This window comes from Taudactylus pleione, unplaced genomic scaffold, assembly GCF_031769625.1.
Source record: "Taudactylus pleione unplaced genomic scaffold, aTauple2 ptg000540l, whole genome shotgun sequence".
Taxonomy (NCBI): Eukaryota; Metazoa; Chordata; class Amphibia; order Anura; family Myobatrachidae; genus Taudactylus; species Taudactylus pleione.
The window spans coordinates 813,879-835,539 of NW_028284942.1; the positions used below are offsets into that span (position 1 = coordinate 813,879).

Here is a 21,661-nt window from a genome sequence, read left to right on the forward strand (position 1 = left end):
GCCCCAGGGAGTCTTTATAATGGAACAATGTATCATATATATGTGCGGGGAATAATCTATTGGTGATTTCCCAGGAGAGACTTATGAGGGATTTCAGGAATCACTCCCAGAGCTTGTGAAAAAGTCTCTTTCAAAATCTCAGCAAATCCCCATTACAATTTTGTATGTATGTATGTAATACGTCTCTAGGAAATAGAGTGAATAGTGTCATTTGTGTAACTTATGTAATTATGAGGTCTGGCATCATCCTTTTCTAGGGTGAAATTAAAACAGAAACCAAATCACCTGGAAAGCCCCCATTTCTGTTCTATTGTTATATAACTGGATACTTGTAATAACGGCTGAGTCAGGAGCATACTGAAATATAAATTGTTGATTGCCTGCACTATGGTTTTGTTTCAATGCAGAGAAGTCAGGAGTGATACATGAACCGGACTGGAACTGGTGGTAAACAGAAACTTTAAAGACTGCAAAACTGGATACAAACAAGAACCATATACTGCAGAGTGGGTGAGTCAGAGTCACATGCAGCAATAGGAGGGACAGCTTGCAGAGGCCCAGCTGGCTTTAGCTGCACATACTATAGGCTGGGGATATACAGACTGGGTACAAACAAGACCCATATGCTGCAGAGTGGATGAGTCAGAGTCACATGCAGCAATAGGAGGAACAGCTTGCAGAGGCCCAGCTGGCTTTAGCTGCACATACTATAGGCTGGAGATATACAGACTGGGTACAAACAAGAACCATATGCTGCAGAGTGGATGAGTCAGAGTCACATGCAGTAATAGGAGGGACAGCTTGCAGAGGCCCAGCTGGCTTTAGATGCACATATTATAGGCTGGAGATATACAGACTGGGTACAAACAAGAACCATATGCTGCAGAGTGGATGAGTCAGTCACATGCAGCAATAGGAGGGACAGCTAGCAGAGGCCCAGCTGGCTTTAGATGCACATATTATAGGCTGGGGATATACAGACTGGGTACAAACAAGAACCATATACTGCAGAGTGGGTGAGTCAGAGTCACATGCAGTAATAGGAGGGACAGCTTGCAGAGGCCCAGCTGGCTTTAGATGCACATATTATAGGCTGGGGATATACAGACTGGATACAAACAAGACCCATATGCTGCAGAGTGGATGAGTCAGAGTCACATGCAGCAATAGGAGGGACAGCTTGCAGAGGCCCAGCTGGCTTTAGCTGCACATATTATAGGCTGGGGATATACAGACTGGATACAAACAAGAACCATATACTGCAGAGTGGGTGAGTAAGTCACATGCAGTAATAGGAGGAGCAGCTTGCAGAGGCCCAGCTGGCTTTATCTGCACATATTATAGGCTGGGGATATACAGACTGGTTACAAGCAAAGGCAAAAAGCTGCAGAGTAGATGAGACAGACTCACAGACAGCAGTGGAGCTGCAGTTTGCAAAAGTCCAATAAATAGGAGATCGGGTGCAGGCCATAGAATACAATCCAGGGAAAACAATGACCAGCAGGGGGCGTGGTGAGGGGCAGTAATAAATAGTATGTGAGGCAGGTGCATGTGGTTAAACAGGGGAGTGATATTAAATCCTGCATGTGAGGAGACAACATCAGAATACATCAGCAGCACCTCTGATGGCACAGAGGTACTGCAAGCCAGATACAATATAAAGGACAGTGTCTTATCACTGATGTAACTAAATTTCCAGTGGTGCAAAGAGGATTTGATATGTGTCTGGGAGGAATAAGACCCCCGGCTAGGAGAGGAATATTGGTGTAACCTTATGAAAAACAGTGTAGTATGATGGCCTCTAAAAGTCACGGGGCTGGGCCACAGGAACCTCTGAGTGACACTGACTGGGGCTCTATGGCTATAGGAAAAGGGGAGGGGAGGCTTACTGGTCATGTCTGTGTTATATGTGTTCTCTGTGATTTACTCCTAGAAAGTCCTGCTGGGAGGAACCAGAGTCTTAATTACACGTTCTGTATTCTCACTGATTCACTGAGGATGGACAAGGATGGACATCACAGGACTGAGAGGATCTTACATCTTATCCTGGAGATCACCTGCCTGCTGACTGGGGAGGTGAGAGGGTCTAGGAGCATCGCAGTGACATCAATTATATCTATAATAATACAGGGACATGACTAAGAAGATGACAGCGATCTAGAAGTTTCACAGTGACATTACTTTTATCTATATTAATAATACAGGAACATGACTGGGGAGGTGAGGGGATCTGGGAGTGTCACAGTGACATCACTTATATCTATAGTAATAATACAGGGAGATGACTGGGGAGGTGAGGGGATCTGGGAATGTCACAGTGATATCACATATCTATAGTAATAATACAGGGATATGACTGGGGAGGTGAGGGGATCTGGGAGTGTCACTGTGATATCACTAATATCTATAGTAATAATACAGGGATATGACTGGGGAGGTGAGGGGGTCTGGGAGTGTCACAGTGACATCACTTATATCTATTGTAATAATACAGGGACATGACTGGGGAGGTGAGAGGATCTGGGAGTGTCACAGTGACATCACATATCTATAGTAATAATACAGGGAGATGACTGGGGAGGTGAGAGGGTCAGGGAGTATCACAGTGACATCATATATCTATAGCAATTAATACAGTGACTGGGGATGTGAGGGGGTCTGGGAGTGTTACTGTGACATCACTCATATCTATAATAATACAGGACATGACTGGGGAGGTGAGGGATCTGGGAGTATCACAGTGACATCATATTATAGCAATTAATACAGTGACTGGGGATGTGAGCGGTCCGGGAGTGTTACTGTGACATCACTCATATCTATAATAATACAGGACATGACTGGGGAGGTGAGGGGATCTGGGAGTGTCACAGTGACATCACTTATATCTATAGTAATAATACAGGGACATGACTGGGGAGGGAGGGGATCTGGGAGTGTCACAGTGACATCACTTATATCTATAGTAATAATACAGGGACATGACTGGGGAGGTGGGGTCTGGGAGTGTCACTGTGACATCACTTATATCTATAGTAATAATACAGGGAGATGACTGGGGAGGTGAGAGGGTCTGGGAGTGTTGCAGTGACATCACTTATATCTATAGTAATAATACAGGGGCATGACTGGGGAGGTGAGAGGATCTGGGAGTGTCACAGTGACATCACATATATCTATAGTAATAATACAGGGACATGACTGGGGAGGTGAGAGGATCTGGGAGTGTCACAGTGACATCACATATATCTATAGTAATAATACCAGGTCATGAGTGGGGAGGTGAGGGGATCTGGGAGTGTCACAGTGACATCACATATATCTATAGTAATAATACAGGGACATGACTGGGGAGGTGAGAGGATCTGGGAGTGTCACAGTGACATCACATATATCTATAGTAATAATACCAGGTCATGACTGGGGAGGTGAGGGGATCTGGGAGTGTCACAGTGACATCACATATATCTATAGTAATAATACAGGGACATGACTGGGGAGGTGAGGGATCTGGGAGTATCACAGTGACATCATATTATAGCAATTAATACAGTGACTGGGGATGTGAGCGGTCCGGGAGTGTTACTGTGACATCACTCATATCTATAATAATACAGGACATGACTGGGGAGGTGAGGGGATCTGGGAGTGTCACAGTGACATCACTTATATCTATAGTAATAATACAGGGACATGACTGGGGAGGTGAGGGGATTTGGGAATGTCACAGTGATATCACATATCTATAGTAATAAAACAGGGACATGACTGGGGAGGGAGGGGATCTGGGAGTGTCACAGTGACATCACTTATAGCTATAGTAATAATACAGGGACATGACTGGGGAGGTGAGGAGATCTGGGAGTGTCACAGTGACATCACTTATATCTATAGTAATAATACAGGGACATGACTGGGGAGGTGAGGGGATCTGGGAATGTCACAGTGATATCACATATCTATAGTAATAATACAGGGATATGACTGGGGAGGTGAGGGGATCTGGGAGTGTCACTGTGATATCACTAATATCTATAGTAATAATACAGGGATATGACTGGGTAGGTGAGGGGGTCTGGGAGTGTCACAGTGACATCACTTATATCTATTGTAATAATACAGGGACATGACTGGGGAGGTGAGAGGATCTGGGAGTGTCACAGTGACATCACATATCTATAGTAATAATACAGGGAGATGACTGGGGAGGTGAGAGGGTCAGGGAGTATCACAGTGACATCATATATCTATAGCAATTAATACAGTGACTGGGGATGTGAGGGGGTCTGGGAGTGTTACTGTGACATCACTCATATCTATAATAATACAGGACATGACTGGGGAGGTGAGGGATCTGGGAGTATCACAGTGACATCATATTATAGCAATTAATACAGTGACTGGGGATGTGAGCGGTCCGGGAGTGTTACTGTGACATCACTCATATCTATAATAATACAGGACATGACTGGGGAGGTGAGGGGATCTGGGAGTGTCACAGTGACATCACTTATATCTATAGTAATAATACAGGGACATGACTGGGGAGGGAGGGGATCTGGGAGTGTCACAGTGACATCACTTATATCTATAGTAATAATACAGGGACATGACTGGGGAGGTGGGGTCTGGGAGTGTCACTGTGACATCACTTATATCTATAGTAATAATACAGGGACATGACTGGGGAGGTGGGGTCTGGGAGTGTTGCAGTGACATCACTTATATCTATAGTAATAATACAGGGACATGACTGGGGAGGTGAGAGGATCTGGGAGTGTCACAGTGACATCACATATATCTATAGTAATAATACAGGGACATGACTGGGGAGGTGAGAGGATCTGGGAGTGTCACAGTGACATCACATATATCTATAGTAATAATACCAGGTCATGACTGGGGAGGTGAGGGGATCTGGGAGTGTCACAGTGACATCACATATATCTATAGTAATAATACAGGGACATGACTGGGGAGGTGAGAGGATCTGGGAGTGTCACAGTGCCATCACTTATATCTATAGTAATAACACTGTACAACAAATTAATACTTTTAATTTGTTTCCTTTCTAAAAATAGTCATACATTACTAATTTGTCAAGAAAATCTAAAATGATTTCAGAATGTTTTTACTAGCTCTATTTTTTGAGCTACACTATTTACAATATACTGTATGTACATTAGTACTATAGTCATAGTGAAAAACTATTTCAAAATATTCTGATATTTTCTTGATTGAATTAAAACAACTGTTATTTTCTATCAATCACAAATAAGAACACAAAACGAAACAAACATACAGCATTCGAAACAAACATACAGCATATGAAAGTAATATCTAATATAGTGGCCTATTCATGGGGGTGCTTTCTCTTTGCTTGTCGCTTGTACTCCACTTCTGGGGCATCTCTTATCACTGTCCAACAGCAGTGATTCACCTACCCTGATATCTTTGTTCCATTGCTGAAATGTCTTGGTGGAATCACTCACTATGCTTGTCACTCAGTGCACCACAGTTATCTTGTGGGGGTAATCCCGTGAATCACATATATTTGAATAGGGGAAGGGACAAATAACTGATTCATTTAATTGGGTCAATAGGCCCCGCCCCCTCTGCGTGGAACGCAGATTGCTGGTAAGATTCTCTCCATTCTGCCCACTTCACTAAGAATACTACCCCTACATCCTCATAAATGGGCTATATCTCAGAACTCAGAGCTAACTGAGAGATTTAAATGTCATATTCATTCTTTGCATGCTGAAATCAATTAGAAGTAACTATTTTCTTATCGGAAACATTTTCATTGTTGTGCAGTGTAATACAGGGACATGATTGGGGATGTGAGGGGGTCTGGGAGTGTTACTGTGACATCACTTATATCTATAGTAATAATACAGGGACATGACTGGGGAGGTGAGGGATCTGGGAGTATCACAGTGACATCATATTATAGCAATTAATACAGTGACTGGGGATGTGAGCGGTCCGGGAGTGTTACTGTGACATCACTCATATCTATAATAATACAGGACATGACTGGGGAGGTGAGGGGATCTGGGAGTGTCACAGTGACATCACTTATATCTATAGTAATAATACAGGGACATGACTGGGGAGGTGAGGGGATTTGGGAATGTCACAGTGATATCACATATCTATAGTAATAAAACAGGGACATGACTGGGGAGGGAGGGGATCTGGGAGTGTCACAGTGACATCACTTATAGCTATAGTAATAATACAGGGACATGACTGGGGAGGTGAGGGGATCTGGGAATGTCACAGTGATATCACATATCTATAGTAATAATACAGGGATATGACTGGGGAGGTGAGGGGATCTGGGAGTGTCACTGTGATATCACTAATATCTATAGTAATAATACAGGGATATGACTGGGGAGGTGAGGGGATCTGGTAGTTTCACAGTGACATCACATATCTATAGCAATAATACAGGGACATGACTGGGGAGGTGGGATCTGGGAGTGTCACTGTGACATCACTTATATCTATAGTAATAATACAGGGACATGTCTGGGGAGGGAGGGGATCTGGGAATGTCACTGTGACATCACATATCTATAGTAATAATACAGGGGCATGACTGGGGAGGTGAGGGGATCTAGGAGTGTCACAGTGACATCACATATATCTATAGTAATAATACAGGGGCATGACTGGGGAGGTGAGGGGATCTGGGAGTGTCATAGTGACATCACTTATATCTATAGTAATAATACAGGGACATGACTGGGGAGGTGAGGGGATCTGGGAATGTCCCAGTGATATCACATATCTATAGTAATAATACAGGGATATGACTGGGGAGGTGAGGGGATCTGGGAGTGTCACTGTGATATCACTAATATCTATAGTAATAATACAGGGATATGACTGGGGAGGTGAGGGGATCTGGGAGTGTCACAGTGACATCACATATCTATAGCAATAATACAGGGACATGACTGGGGAGGTGGGATCTGGGAGTGTCACTGTGACATCACTTATATCTATAGTAATAATACAGGGACATGTCTGGGGAGGGAGGGGATCTGGGAATGTCACTGTGACATCACTTATATCTATAGTAATAATACAGGGGCATGACTGGGGAGGTGAGGGGATCTGGGAGTGTCACAGTGACATCACATATATCTATAGTAATAATACAGGGGCATGACTGGGGAGGTGAGAGGATCTGGGAGTGTCACAGTGATATCACATATATCTATAGTAATAATACAGGGGCATGACTGGGGAGGTGAGAGGATCTGGGAGTGTCACAGTGGCATCACTTATATCTATAGTAATAACACTGTACAACAAATAAATACTTTTAATTTGTTTCCTTTCTAAAAATAGTCATACATTACTAATTTGTGGTCAAGAAAAACTAATATGATTTCAGAATGTTTTTACTAGCTCTATTTTTTGAGCTACACTATTTACAATAAACTGTATGTACATTAGTACTATAGTCATAGTGAAAAACTATTTCAAAATATTCTGATATTTTCTTGATTGAATTAAAACAACTGTTATTTTCTATCAATCACAAATAAGAACACAAAACGAAACAAACATACAGCATTCGAAACAAACATACAGCATATGAAAGTAATATCAAATATAGTGGCCTATTCATGGGGGTGCTTTCTCTTTGCTTGTCGCTTGTACTCCACTTCTGGGGCATCTCTTATCACTGTCCAACAGCAGTGATTCACCTACCCTGATATCTTTGTTCCATTGCTGAAATGTCTTGGTGGAATCACTCACTATGCTTGTCACTCAGTGCACCACAGTTATCTTGTGGGGGTAATCCCGTGAATCATATATATTTGAATAGGGGAAGGGACAAATAACTGATTCATTTAATTGGGTCAATAGGCCCCGCCCCCTCTGCGTGGAACGCAGATTGCTGGTAAGATTCTCTCCATTCTGCCCACTTCACTAAGAATACCCCTACATCCTCATAAATGGGCTATATCTCAGAACTCAGAGCTAACTGAGAGTTTTAAATGTCATATTCATTCTTTGCATGCTGAAATCAATTAGAAGTAACTATTTTCTTATCGGAAACATTTTCATTGTTGTGCAGTGTAATACAGGGACATGACTGGGGATGTGAGGGGGTCTGGGAGTGTTACTGTGACATCACTTATATCTATAGTAATAATACAGGGACATGACTGGGGAGGTGAGGGATCTGGGAGTATCACAGTGACATCATATTATAGCAATTAATACAGTGACTGGGGATGTGAGCGGTCCGGGAGTGTTACTGTGACATCACTCATATCTATAATAATACAGGACATGACTGGGGAGGTGAGGGGATCTGGGAGTGTCACAGTGACATCACTTATATCTATAGTAATAATACAGGGACATGACTGGGGAGGGAGGGGATCTGGGAGTGTCACAGTGACATCACTTATATCTATAGTAATAATACAGGGACATGACTGGGGAGGTGAGAGGATCTGGGGGTGTCACAGTGATGCAATTAATAGTGACTATGGATGTGAGGGTGTCTGGGAGTGTTACTGTGACATCACTTTTCTACTTCAGGGTCCATAGGGTATCCACAGGATACCTTGGGGTATAGGTGATGACATCAGGCATCGGGCACCATAGAGTTAAGTTTTCAGTCCTCCCAGGATGCACTAGGGTACCCCTCCTATACCCCGCCCCCGAGCCAAGGCATCTCAGTTTAGTTTGGTGCCCGGCCGGAGTCGGATGCACCTGTTGGAGTGGGTGGCTAAGAAGAGCCCCTCAAGTTTTCTTCAAGCAGCTGTGGCTGCACATCTGGAAGTACAGCATGGACAGTCAGTGCTGACGTCCATGCCATCTTCCCTCCACCCCCGCCGGTACCAGAACGCCGGTACCGATCCGGTGATGCTGGTGAGCATCTGGGGTCACAGCTAGCGGTGACCCCAGATGTTTGGGACCATGGCCGGATTCAAGGGGGACAGCAAGGTAAGCAGCGGGATCCCGCGGTGGGTCCCCGCTGAACACATGGTCCAGGGTCCCCAGGCAGGGGGCTCCCTGGGGACTGGCTGCAGCGTGGAGCCAGGTATCTAACCTGCGCTTCCACTACCCCCTGGGACAGCGGACCACAGCAGAGCGGTAGCGCTGCGGCGTCCCGGGGGTTAAATGCATGCCAGGGGAGCGCGCCTTCCCTGTCTCACAGCCGGCGCCTCCCCCGCTGCACAGTCCTCTCTGCAACGCTGACTGGCTCTGTAGCAGCGCTCCTCCCCCAGGCCAGCCTCCTCTAAGCTCCTCGGCGGCCATCTTACAACCGCATGGTGAACGCTGCTGGAAGCCTGGACTCAGAGGCATCGTGGTCTGGGTCCCCCCGCATACCTCTCCTCCGATTTGGGTTAGGTCTGTGTATGCAGCGCTGTGTCCTACCAGACTCTGTGTCTGGGTAGTTGAGAATCAACGCTGATAGTGCAGGAATTGATTTTTCTTTGCATTGTATGTGACAGTGCTAGCGCTGCTGCCTGTACTTTACTCCTTCTCTTAGTGGCAGGATCTCCGGAGCTCCTTCTGCGCCACTTGGACCTGACCATTGCGCTACTGCAACGGCACGGCTGGTTGATAAACTGGCAGAAGTCCACCCTGATCCCGTCTCAGCGGATTCTGCACCTCGGAGCCTTATTGGACTCGGGACAGCAAAGGATCTTTGTGACGGGGGAAAAGATCTCTGCCTTACAGTCGAGGGTGCGCAGTTGTCTGCAGAGCCGCCTGGTGTCTCTACACTCGGCGATGAGGTTACTGGGCTCCATGGTGTCGGTATTCGACATGGTGGAATATGCCCAGTTTCACTCCAGACCTCTGCAGCACCTGATTCTGTCCAAGTGGAATGGACTGCCTAAGTCTCTAAAATCTCAGACAATAGTGCTCACTCCGGAGGCTCGCCTGTCCCTTGCCTGGTGGTTGCAGACGACCCATCTCAACAAGGGTCGTCCGTTCTGGGTGGCGAATTGGGTCCTGTTGACAACGGACGCCAGTCTTCGGGGCTGGGGAGCAGTTTCGGGTCCGCACTTGTTCCAGGGCAGGTGGACTCTGGCAGAAGCAGAGCTTCCAATAAACATCTTGGAACTCCGAGCGGTTTTCAAGGCTCTCCAGCAGGCACATCGGGTTCTCCAAGGTCACCCAGTGCAGGTCCAGTCAGACAACTCTACCACCGTGGCCTACATAAACCGGCAAGGAGGAACCCGAAGTCGGGCGGCTCTCGTAGAGGTGTCTCGGATCCTGGTATGGGCGGAGCGCAATCTTCCGGCCATATCAGCTGTCTTCATTCCGGGAGTGCTAAACTGGGAGGCGGACTTTCTCATTCGCCAGGACATTCATCCGGGGGAATGGTCCCTGCACCCGGACGTTTTTCAACTGCTGGTGTACAGGTGGGGTCTTCCAGAGATTGACCTCATGGCGTCCCGGCACAACAACAAGTTGCCGGTGGACGTTCCGGTTTGCTTATCTCTTTCCTCCGGTTTCCCTTCCACGGGTAATCCGGAAATTCAAACAGGAAGGAGGGACACTCCTGTTGATAGCTCCCGCATGGCCCAGACGGCACTGGTTCTCAGACCTTCAGGGTCTGTCCGTGGACAGTCCTCTGCGGTTACCGCTCCGAACGGACCTTCTGTCACAGGGTCCTTGTCTTCACCCGGACTTGACTCGGCTGTCTTTGACGGCGTGGCTGCTGAGACGGCCATGTTAAGGTCGTTCTTCCAGTGGTGTCGACTGAGAGGTTATGCACCGTGGGAGTTTCGTCTGTCTCGGGTACTCGCCTTCCTACAAGCGGGACTAGACCATGGGCTTCGCCTTGCTTCTTTGAAGGTGCAGGTTTCGGCCCTGTCTGTCTGGTTTCACCGTAGGATTGCTACATTTCCTGATGTGCGCACCTTTATGCAGGGCGTTCTGCGTATTCAGCCGCCTTTTGTTCCACCTGTTGTGCCTTGGGACTTGAATGTGGTCCTGAGGGCTCTCCAAGGACCGCCGTTTGAACCACTGGGCTCAGTGGATCTTAAATGGCTAACAGCTAAGACTGTTTTTCCTTCTGGCCATAGCTTCGGCCAGACGTGTTTCTGATTTAAGGGCTCTCTCTTGTAGACCCCCTTTCTTGATTTTTCATGGGAACAGGGCAGTGCTACGCACTCGTCCTGAATTTCTTCCCAAGGTTGTTTCCCAGTTTCATGTTAATGAGGAAATTGTTTTTCCGGCTTTTAACTCGCCTGGTCTTTCAGTGGGTGAACCACTTTGGATGTTGTGCGGGCCTTAAGGACTTATGTTGACCGCACTTCTTCGTTTAAGAAGTCGGACGCCTTGTTTGTCCTCTATGGCTTCCGTAAAAAGGGTTGGCCTGCTTCAAAGCAAACTTTGGCAGCCTGGATCCGTATGGCAATTTCTGAAGCTTATCTTCATGAAGGCCTGCCGGTTCCTCCTTCTGTGAAGGCTCATTCCACTAGGTCTATGGGTCCTTCGTGGGCAGCTCGACGTGGTGCCTCTGCAGTCCAGATCTGCAAGGCTGCTACGTGGTCCTCTGTCCATACCTTCGTGGGGTATTACAGGTTTGACACCTTCGCCTCTCAGGATGCTTCCTTCGGGCGGCGGATTCTCCTTTCAGCACAGGAGCATCCCCACCCTTAAAGGATACTGCTTTGGGACATCCCCAAGGTATCCGGTGGATACCCTATGGACCCTGAAGTAGAAAATATGATATATGGTAAGAACTTACCTTTGTTATCTCTATTTCTACGAAGTCCATAGGGTTCCACAAGACTCCCGCCCTGTCGCACCTGTGCTGCAGATGGGCTTTACTCTGGTCACCGGTTTTTCCGTCTCCCTCTGGTGAGAATGTGATTCTTGTGTGTGTCCAGATCTTTTTTTCTCTCTCTTCCTTCTCCTCCGGCCTATGGCTTGGTAACTAACTGAGATGCCTTGGCTCGGGGCGGGGTATAGGAGGTGGACCCTAGTGCATCCTGGGAGGACTGAAAACTTAACTCTATGGTGCCCGATGCCTGACGTCATCACCTATACCCCAAGGTATCCTGTGGAACCCTATGGACTTTGTAGAAATAGAGATAACAAAGGTAAGTTCTTACCATATCTCATATTATATCTATAGTAATAATACAGGGACATGACTGGGGATGTGAGGGAATCTGGGAGTATCACAGTGACATCATATATCTATAGCAATTAATACAGTGACTGGGGATGTGAGGGGGTCTGGGAGTTTTACTGTGACATCACTCATATCTATAATAATACAGGACATGACTGGGGAGGTGAGGGGATCTTGGAGTGTCACAGTGACATCACTAATATCTATAGTAATAATACAGGGACATGACTGGGGAGGTGAGGGGATATGGGAATGTCACAGTGACATCACATATCTATAGTAATAATACAGGGACATGACTGTGGAGGTGAGGGGATCTGGGAGTGTCACAGTGACATCACATATCTATAGTAATAATACAGGGACATGACTGGGGAGGTGAGTGGATCTGGGAGTGTCACAGTGACATCACTTATATCTATAGTAATTATACAGGGAAATGACTGGTGAGGTGAGAGGGATCTGGGAGTGTCACAGTGACATCACTTATATCTATAGTAATAATACAAGGACATGACTGGGGAGGTGAGGGGATCTGGGAATGTCACAGTGACATCACATGTCTATAGTAATAATACAGGAACATGACTGGGGAGTTGAGGGGATCTAGGAGTGTCACAGTGACATCACTGATATCTATAATAATAATACAGGGACATGACAGGGAGGTAAGGAGATCTCAGAGTGTAAGTACTGATTTTTGGTGTCTACCCCAATACACAGGATTACACAGTAGTGAAGAAGACATCCGGTGATTTTGAGACACCCAGCAGCCATCCCTGTATGTCAGGAGGGCTCAGCAAGACCCAGAGCCCTGTCACTGTTCCTCCACCTCACTCACTGATAGATGAGAGACACAATGACCAGAAGATTCTGGAACTCACCAATAAGATCATTCAGCTGCTGACTGGAGAGGTGACTGCTGGGAATGTGTCTGGGTGATGACTGCAGAGGTGACTGCTGGGAATGGGACATTATACAGTAACACCAGGGGATGTGTCTGGGTGATGACTGCAGAGGTGACTGCTGGGAATGGGACATTATACAGTAACACCAGGGGATGTGTCTGGGTGATGACTGGAGAGGTGACTGCTGGGAATGGGACATTATACAGTAACACCAGGGTATGTGTCTGGGTGATCACTGGAGAGGTGACTGCTAGGAATGGGACATTATACAGTAACACCAGGGGATGGTCTGGGTGATGACTGTAATATTGTGTGTGTCAGGTTCCTATAAGGTGTCAAGATGTCACTGTCTATGTCTCATTGCAGGAGGGGGAGTATATAGAGGAACACAGGGCTCTGTACAACGACGTGATGATGGAGAATCACCGGCCCCTCACATCACTGGGTAAGAGGATAATGTCATTTATTGTACAGGGGAGAGCAGGTATGGGGGCCCTCTATAAACACATCACCTGATCACATATATACAATGTACTCAGTCACTGTGTGTCTCCTACAGATGGACCCAGTAACAGAAATACCCTAGAGAGAGGACCCCGTCCTCTTTATTCACAGGATTGTACAGAGGAGAATCACAGGACCACACAGGATCATCAGGTAGATGGGATTTTGGGTCTCCCCAATAGATCAAATTGACTGTCACTTTATGATCTTTACAGAATCTATGTGTCTATTACGTTGATATTATATTGTGCAATCTTAAGTAATGACATCAGAAATGATGCAATTTTTTATTATCTGATATAATTAGGGTGAATATCTGATTAATATTAAGATGAATGATATAGAGGGAGAAGAAAAGACGTATGTGACTGATATGAAGGCAAAAGATATAGAGGGAGAAGAGACGTATGTGACTGATATGAAGGCAGAAGATATAGAGGGAGAAGAGAAGACGTATGTGGCTGATATAAAGACAGAAGATATAGAGGGAGAAGAAGAGACATATGTGACTGATATGAAGACAGAAGATATAGAGGGAGAAGAGACGTATGTGACTAATATGAAGGCAGAAGATATAGAGGGAGAAGAGACATATGTGACTGATATAAAAACAGAAGATATAGAGGGAGAAGAGACGTATGTGACTAATATGAAGGCAGAAGATATAGAGGGAGAACAAGAGGCATATGTGCGGGGTGATCAACAGTGTAAGGAGGAGAAAATCCTCACTGATATCAGCACAGGTGAGTAATGAACATTAATTACAGAAAGAGTCACATATTCTCGTTGCTCAGTCACTACAACATTCTCATATCCTACACCCTCCTCTGTAACTAGAAACTAATGAGGAAAATGTCTGCCCAGTGGGGTAGTCAGGAGCCATCACCCCTATTATACTCCTGCTCTCCCCCCTCACATCATGTCACTGTGTGTTACCAGCCCAGAGATCTGACCAGTCTCCTCCCCCACACTCTCTGGTGCATCTATATCATATATCAGGAGCCATCAGTCCCTATTATACTCCTGCTTTCCCCCTCACATCATGTCACTGTGTGTTACCAGCCCAGAGATCTGACCAGACTCCTCCCCACACTCTCTGGTGTATCTCATACATCAGGAGCCATCAGCCCCTATTATTCTCCTGCTCTCCCCCTCACATCATGTCACTGTGTGTTACCAGCCCAGAGATCTGACCAGTCTCCTCCCCACACTCTCTGGTGTATCTCATACATCAGGAGCCATCAGCCCCTATTATACTCCTGCTCTCCCCCTCACATCATGTCACTGTGTGTTACCAGCCCAGAGATCTGACCAGTCTCCTCCCCACACTCTCTGGTGTATCTCATACATCAGGAGCCATCAGCCTCTGTTATACTCCTGCTCTCCTCCTCACATCATGTCACTGTGTGTTACCAGCCCAGAGGTCTGACCAGTCTCCTCCCCACACTCTCTGGTGTATCTCATACATCAGGAGCCATCAGCCCCTATTATACTCCTGGTCTCTCCATCAGATCATGTCACTGTGTGTTACCAACCCAAATATGTTGTATAGTACACATCACAACATACACGCCACACGAACTTCACCTACTCACGCACAACCACACATTCGTCATTCCACAATGTCCAAGTCTCTGTGCTTGGATGCTCTGTACTGTTGTGCTTTAATTGCTGACCTGTCTCTGTTTTCTGCTCTGCCCTACAGCTGTCTTCTTTATTTTGCTTTTGCTCATTTGTGCCCTGGTCCATTCCCCTTCCCTGTCCTGCTTCCTCCCTGCTCTGTGCCCTGCGCCATTCCCCTACCCTGTCCTGCTGCCTCCCTGCATGTGCCCTGCGCCATTCCCCTACCCTGTCCTGCTGCCTCCCTGCTCTGTGCCCTGCACCATTTCCCTATCCTGTTCTGCTGCCTCTCCTCTCTGTGCCCTGCGCCATTCCCCCTACCCTGTCCTGCTGCCTCCCCCGCTCTTTGCCCTGCACCATTCCCCTACCCTGTCCTGTTGCCTCCCCTGCTGTGTGCCCTGCACCATTCCCTTACTCTGCTCTGCTGCCTCCCCGCTCTGTGCCCTGCACCATTCCCCTACCCTGTCCTGCCTCCCCCGTTCTGTCCCCTGCACCATTCCCCTACCCTGTCCTGCTGCCTTCCCCACTCTGCCCTGCGCTATTCCCCTACCCTGTCCTGCTGCCTCCCCTGCTCTGCGCCCTGAGCCATTCCCATACTCTGTCCTACTGCCTCCCCCCACTCTGTGCCCTGCTCTATTTCCCTACCCTGTCCTGCTGCGTCCCCCACTCTGTGCCCTGCGCCATTCCCCTATCCTGTCCTGCTGCCTTCCCTGCTCTGTGCCCTGCACTATTCCCCTACCCTATCCTGCTGCCTTCCCTGCTCTGTGCCCTGCGCTATTCCACTACCCTGTTTTGCTGCCTCCCCTGCTCTGTGCCCTGCGCCATTCCCCTACTCTGTCCTACTGCCTCCCCCGCTCTGTGCCCTCTATTCCCCTACTCTGTCCTACTGCCTCCCCCGCTCTGTGCCCAGCACCATTCCCCTACCCTGTCCTGCTGCCTCCCTGCTCTGTGCCCTGCCTCCTTCCCTATCCTATTGCCTCCTCTTCTCTGTACCCTGCACCATTCTTCTACCCTGTCCTGCTGCCTCCCTCGCTTTTTGCCCTGCACCATTCTCCTACTCTGTCCTGCTGCCTCCCCTGCTCTGTGCCCTGCACCATTCTCCTACTCTGTCCTGCTGCCTCCCCCGCTCTGTGCACTGCACCATTCCCCTACCCTGTCCTGCTGCCTCCTCTTCTCTGTGCCCTGCACCATTGTTCTACCCTGTCCTGCTGCCTCCCTCGCTTTTTGCCCTGCACCATACTCCTACTCTGTCCTGCTGCCTCCCCCGCTCTGTGCACTGCGCTATTCCCCTACCCTGTCCTGCTGCCTCCCCTTCTCTGTGCCCTGCACCATTCCCCTACCCTGTCCTGCTGCCTGTCCTGCTCTGTGCCATGTGTCATTCCCCTACCCTGTCCTGCTGCTTCTTGCACTCTGTGCCCTGCACCATTCCCCTACCCTGTTCTGCTGCCCCCCCCCCCCCCCCCCCCCTGTGCCACCATCATTCTGTGTTGCTCTGTCCTATCGCTCTCCTTCCCTCTCAGCGGTTATATACAGTGACTCATTACCCTAAGTTAGTAGCATGACTCTGGTGGGGCTACTCTCCCTGAGGATGACCAGAGGACCATATAGAGGCTGCTTTTGCTGTAGTGTGGACGCAGTTGTTGGTAATTACCCCACAAGTTTCCCATGTGTATGTGTGAGGGAGGACTAGAAGGCCATTGTGGTTCACTAACGTCACTGGCTAATGAGGCTTCCTGCTCTGTGATGATGGCTAGGGACGTTACCCAGCAAAGTCTGCATTTGGCAGAGATATACAATGGTGATGTGCCATCTGTCTGTCCCTGGGGCTGGGTCTATGACATGTGCTGATCATGTGATTGTGCCATTTTATGCCAATATTTTATCTGTTCATCGAGAGTTTTATTTTGTAGTTTGTACATTTGTAAATGTTATAATGTGGTCATAGTTTGTACCTGAATATTAAACCTATTCATTCATAATAGTTACAAGGTGGTGTAGTGGTTAGCATTGTTATCTTGTCACACTAAAGTCATGAGTAAGATTCCAAACCAAGATGCTATATATGTGGAGTTTGTATGTGTTTCCGCCAGCCCTCCAAAAAACATAGTGGTAGGTTGATTGGCTTCTGACACAAATTAACCCTAGTGTGTGTATATGTGTATCCATGTGGTAGGGAATATAGATTGTAAGCTCCACTGGGGCAGGGACAGATGTGAGTGACTAAATATTCTCCGTAAAGTGCTTCTCAGTATGTCTGAGCTATATAAAGTGCTTCTGAGTATGTCTGTGCTATATAAAGTGCTTCTGAGTATGTCTGTGCTATATAAAGTGCTGATCAGTATGTCTGTGCTATATAAAGTGCTTCTGAGTATGTCTGTGCTATATAAAGTGCTTCTCAGTATGTCTGTGCTATATAAAGTGCTTCTGAGTGTGTCTGTGCTATATAAAGTGTTTCTCAGTATGTCTGTGAGCTGTAATAATAATAATAATAGTTATTGTATTTCCAGCAGATGGACGCACAAGCAGGAGTGACTTGGAGGGAGATCTCATCTTGTCTACAGATATTAAAATAGAAGATAACATCGCACAGGAATCTCCAGGAGATAATCCTGTTGTGCTAAATATACATCCAGTACCTCACAGTGTGGATATATTATCTGATCCCTCTAATTCTGAGCAATGTTCTCCTGATACCCCAATTTTTGTTACACATAGTGCAGTTCATACACCTATTAAACTATTTCCCTGTTCTGAGTGTGGGAAATGTTTTACACAGAAATCAGCTCTTGTTATACATAAGAGAAGTCACACAGGTGAGAAACCTTTTCCATGTTCTGAGTGTGGGAAATGTTTTAAAACCAAATCGAGTCTTCATGTACACAAGAGAACTCACACAGGTGAGAGGCCATTTCCTTGCTCTGAGTGTGGGAAAACGTTTACATACAAATCACATCTTGTTACACATCAGAGACTTCACACAGGTGAGAAACCATTTCCATGTTCTGAGTGTGGGAAATGTTTTACACAGAAATCATATCTTGTTATACATCAGAGAAGTCACACAGGTGAGAAACCATTTCCATGTTCTGAGTGTGGGAAATGTTTTACACAGAAATCATATCTTGTTATACATCAGAGAATTCACACAGGTGAGAAACCATTTCCATGTTCTGAGTGTGGGAAATGTTTTACATATAAATCAGATCTTGGTAGACATCAGCTGTCACACGGGAAAAGCATTTCTATGAGCTGATACAAAACTAAGTTGTAGCAACACTGCAGTCACACAGTATTTTAACATTTTAAATTATCCATCTTCAGAGGATGGATGTACAGCGCTAGTGACATCTAAACAACAATAAATAACTAATATAAGGCTTTATAAAGATTAATTCAAATATATAGCATTTAATATGAAGACTCTCAGGGGCGGTGGCAGATTTTGTCTATGCCGTCAGGAGGAGATCTGGATGTTCTAAATGAATTGTATTGCATATATATATATATATATATATATATATGCAATACAATATTTGTGAGATCTGTCACATACTGTTGTGTACTGCACTGTGCCATATTTAGGCAACAGGTTCCTGCATCTTACCTTAGCATAAGACGCATTAGTATTTATACATACTTGTGGTTGCTTTGTACTCAGGGCCTAATTCATCGCTCTGAATCAGGGCATGTTTTTTTTTTTTTTAAACCAGGCCGCTCGCAAAGCTGTGGGTGACCACTCTAATAGAGTTTCCTAAGGGAACGCCTGCGTTTGTCCGGCCACCCCCCCCCCACCCGCCTACAAAACGGGGAGAGCTGTCACCATCGACAGCTGCCTGTCTTGTAGCGAGCCCCGGAGCGACTGAACTTCAGTCGCTCGCCGGGGCTCGCGCACGCCGAACATAAACATCGGGCCGCTTGCGAGCGGCCCCTGAATCAGGCCCTCAGTAACATTTTACCCTGTAGAAAAGTCTGACACGGGCAATGCACACATTCCTGTACCCATGCCGCAATCTTGCAGATTATGTACTGCAGTTTTCAGTGAGGAGGATGTGGTTCGGGATGGATTATGTGTGAGGTTTTATAACCCACCAGGCTCCTTGAACTCCCCAACATCAGTACGGGAGCCACCTTGGGTGACTTTTTCGCATATGTTGGCCTGTATTGTGGACTGCCTGGCGGTCCCGGCTGTTTTCCCCTATGGGGGTACCACACCAGCTCATCCCTCCCTCACAGGGACTGCCACTGGTTATGCAGACCCCTCCTGTACCACAGCAGCCCATCCCTCCCTCACAGGGAGTACCACTGATTATGCAGACCCCTCCTGTACCACAGCAGGTGGTCATTCCTTCTATGGGATTACCACAGGGAGGACCTCCACCATCGGTGGATGTTTTCTCTGTCTCAGTACAGAGTCTTGCAGCAACCTCTCCTCTTCAGACCATGTTGCAGAGTGAGAAACCTGTTAGACCAGCTAAAGCATCCTGTGTTGTCATCTCAATCCACTCAGATGTCATCTGATGATGGAGATGTTGCTGATGCCTCTACCCCCAACTCCCCTCGGCAGGAGGCGGAGCCTAAGTCAAGGATTAATATTCCTGCCTTGGTGCGTACTGTCAGATCCGCATTGGTTATAGAGGATGATGAGCCATTTTAAACAGATAGACATCTTTATCAGATCAGCTGGTGGATCGCATGGCCGATACCTGGAAATTGCCTGGTAAGAGGTATCAACCTCAGAAACGTTTGACCTCATGTTACCTATTTCCTGAGGTTCATTGTAAGAAGTGGGATTTACCACCTGCAGTGGATTCACCCGTTACACGGTTAATTAAAAGTGCAACGTTACCTATGCCTTCCATTTCTTCCTTAAGGGATCCTATGGATAGGAAGGTGGAAACTTGCCTAAAGTCTATATACTCTCTTTCAGGAGCTATTGCCCAGCCGTACATGGCTATCTCCTGGGTAGCTAAGGCTATAGAGAGTTTGGCTGATACACTTGAGGACCTTGGAAGTTCCAGAGAATCAGGTGCACTGATCAGCCATATTAGGGATGCGGCTGCATATATCGGTGAGGCCACTCTGGATACTAGTCTACTGACATCTAGGGTCTTGGCTACGGCCCTGTCTGCTCGCCGTTCCCTGTGGCTACGCTATTGGAGCGTGGATGCTGATTCTAAGAAAAGCCTGGAGGCCTTACCCTATAATGGGGAGATTTTGTTTGGTCCAGACCTAGACAAGATTGTTGACACGTTGGCCAAATCTGCATTTCTGCCCTCAGCATCTGCTCCTGCAAAGTCTCGAAGCTCCTCCTTTCTGTCCTTTCGTACCCAAGGAAAATCCAAGGGACAGTCCTACCCTAGGCAGTCTGCTGCCAAGAAGACTGCCAAGCCTAAGAAACAGGCCTGGAGCACTAGATGCTCGGCCTCCAAACCGGAGGAGAAGCCTGTAGTCTGACTGGGTGGGCCTCCCTCTGGGGGACCCCAGAGTGGGAGGCCGACTTCAGTTCACCCAGTGCTGGTGGCAAACCACCAAGGATGCTTAGGTAAGAGAAGTGGTTTCAGGGGTACGTTCTCTCATTCCTTCGAAGTCCTCCTCACCAATTTTTCTGCACAGGCCCTCCTTTCGACAAGACCAAGGCCTTGCAGATCCAGAAAGCCATACAGTCCTTGCTGCAGGCAGGTGTAATTATTGCCACTACCAGTTCTGCCATCTCAATGAGGGACTAGATATTCTACTCTCATTCTGGATCAGAAAACGAATGGGTCTTATCGGCCTATCCTCAACCTCAAATCTCAACAAGTTCCTCAGGGTGCCAAGGTTCTGGATAGAAACCTTACGATCCATCATACTGGCTATGGAACCTGGGGATTACATGGTATCACTGGATATTCAGGATGCTTACCTACATGTTCCCATAACTCTTTCTCACCAGTGTTATCTAGGGTTTGCTATACTGCAACAACACTTCTAGTTTCAGGTGCTGCCCCTTGGCCTATCCAAGGGTATTTACCAAAATTATGGCTATCATGGAAGCCCACCTGCGGAGTCAGGGTATCCAGCTCCTACCAGAAGTAAGAAGTACTTCACTACTACCTGCAACGGACAGTTGCTTGTCTACAAGCACACGGGTGGTTAATCAATTGGAAAAAGTCCTCCCTACTTCTCTCACAGAGGATGGTTCATTTGGGAGCCCTTATGGACTCTCACCAGCAGAGAATCTAACTCCAGAAAAGATCTCCATGCTGCAGCTGCGAGTAGCAGATGTCTCCGCAGTTGCCAGATGTCACTCAACAATGCAGATTCTGGGATCCATGGTGTCCATAATCAACATGGTGGAACATGCTCAGTTCCATTCCAGACCCCTGCGGGGGCTGATCCTCCAGGTGGAACAAATTACCCCACCAGATCAGAGCTCAGACGATAGTACTCTCTCCAGTGGTGCGTCTGTCCCTTGGTGGCTACAGACATCTCGTCCAACCAAGGTTCGCCC

At 47.1% G+C, this 21,661-nt stretch overlaps 1 protein-coding gene and 1 pseudogene across 2 annotated transcripts in view; one reads left to right on the forward strand and one right to left on the reverse strand.

Annotated features, from left to right (window-relative positions):
• Positions 1-21,661, reverse strand: part of LOC148500910 (uncharacterized) — a 542,640-nt gene that overhangs the window by 19,537 nt on the left and 501,442 nt on the right. The window lies entirely within an intron of this gene.
• The window catches only part of LOC148500912 (uncharacterized), a 229,530-nt pseudogene that overhangs the window by 4,852 nt on the left and 203,017 nt on the right, over positions 1-21,661 (forward strand). The window contains exons 2-7 of the transcript XR_015870105.1: positions 408-510; positions 1,934-2,076; positions 12,863-13,054; positions 13,414-13,492; positions 13,607-13,666; positions 14,169-14,294. The product of XR_015870105.1 is annotated as an uncharacterized LOC148500912 (transcript). The remainder of the gene's footprint in view (positions 1-407; positions 511-1,933; positions 2,077-12,862; positions 13,055-13,413; positions 13,493-13,606; positions 13,667-14,168; positions 14,295-21,661) is intronic.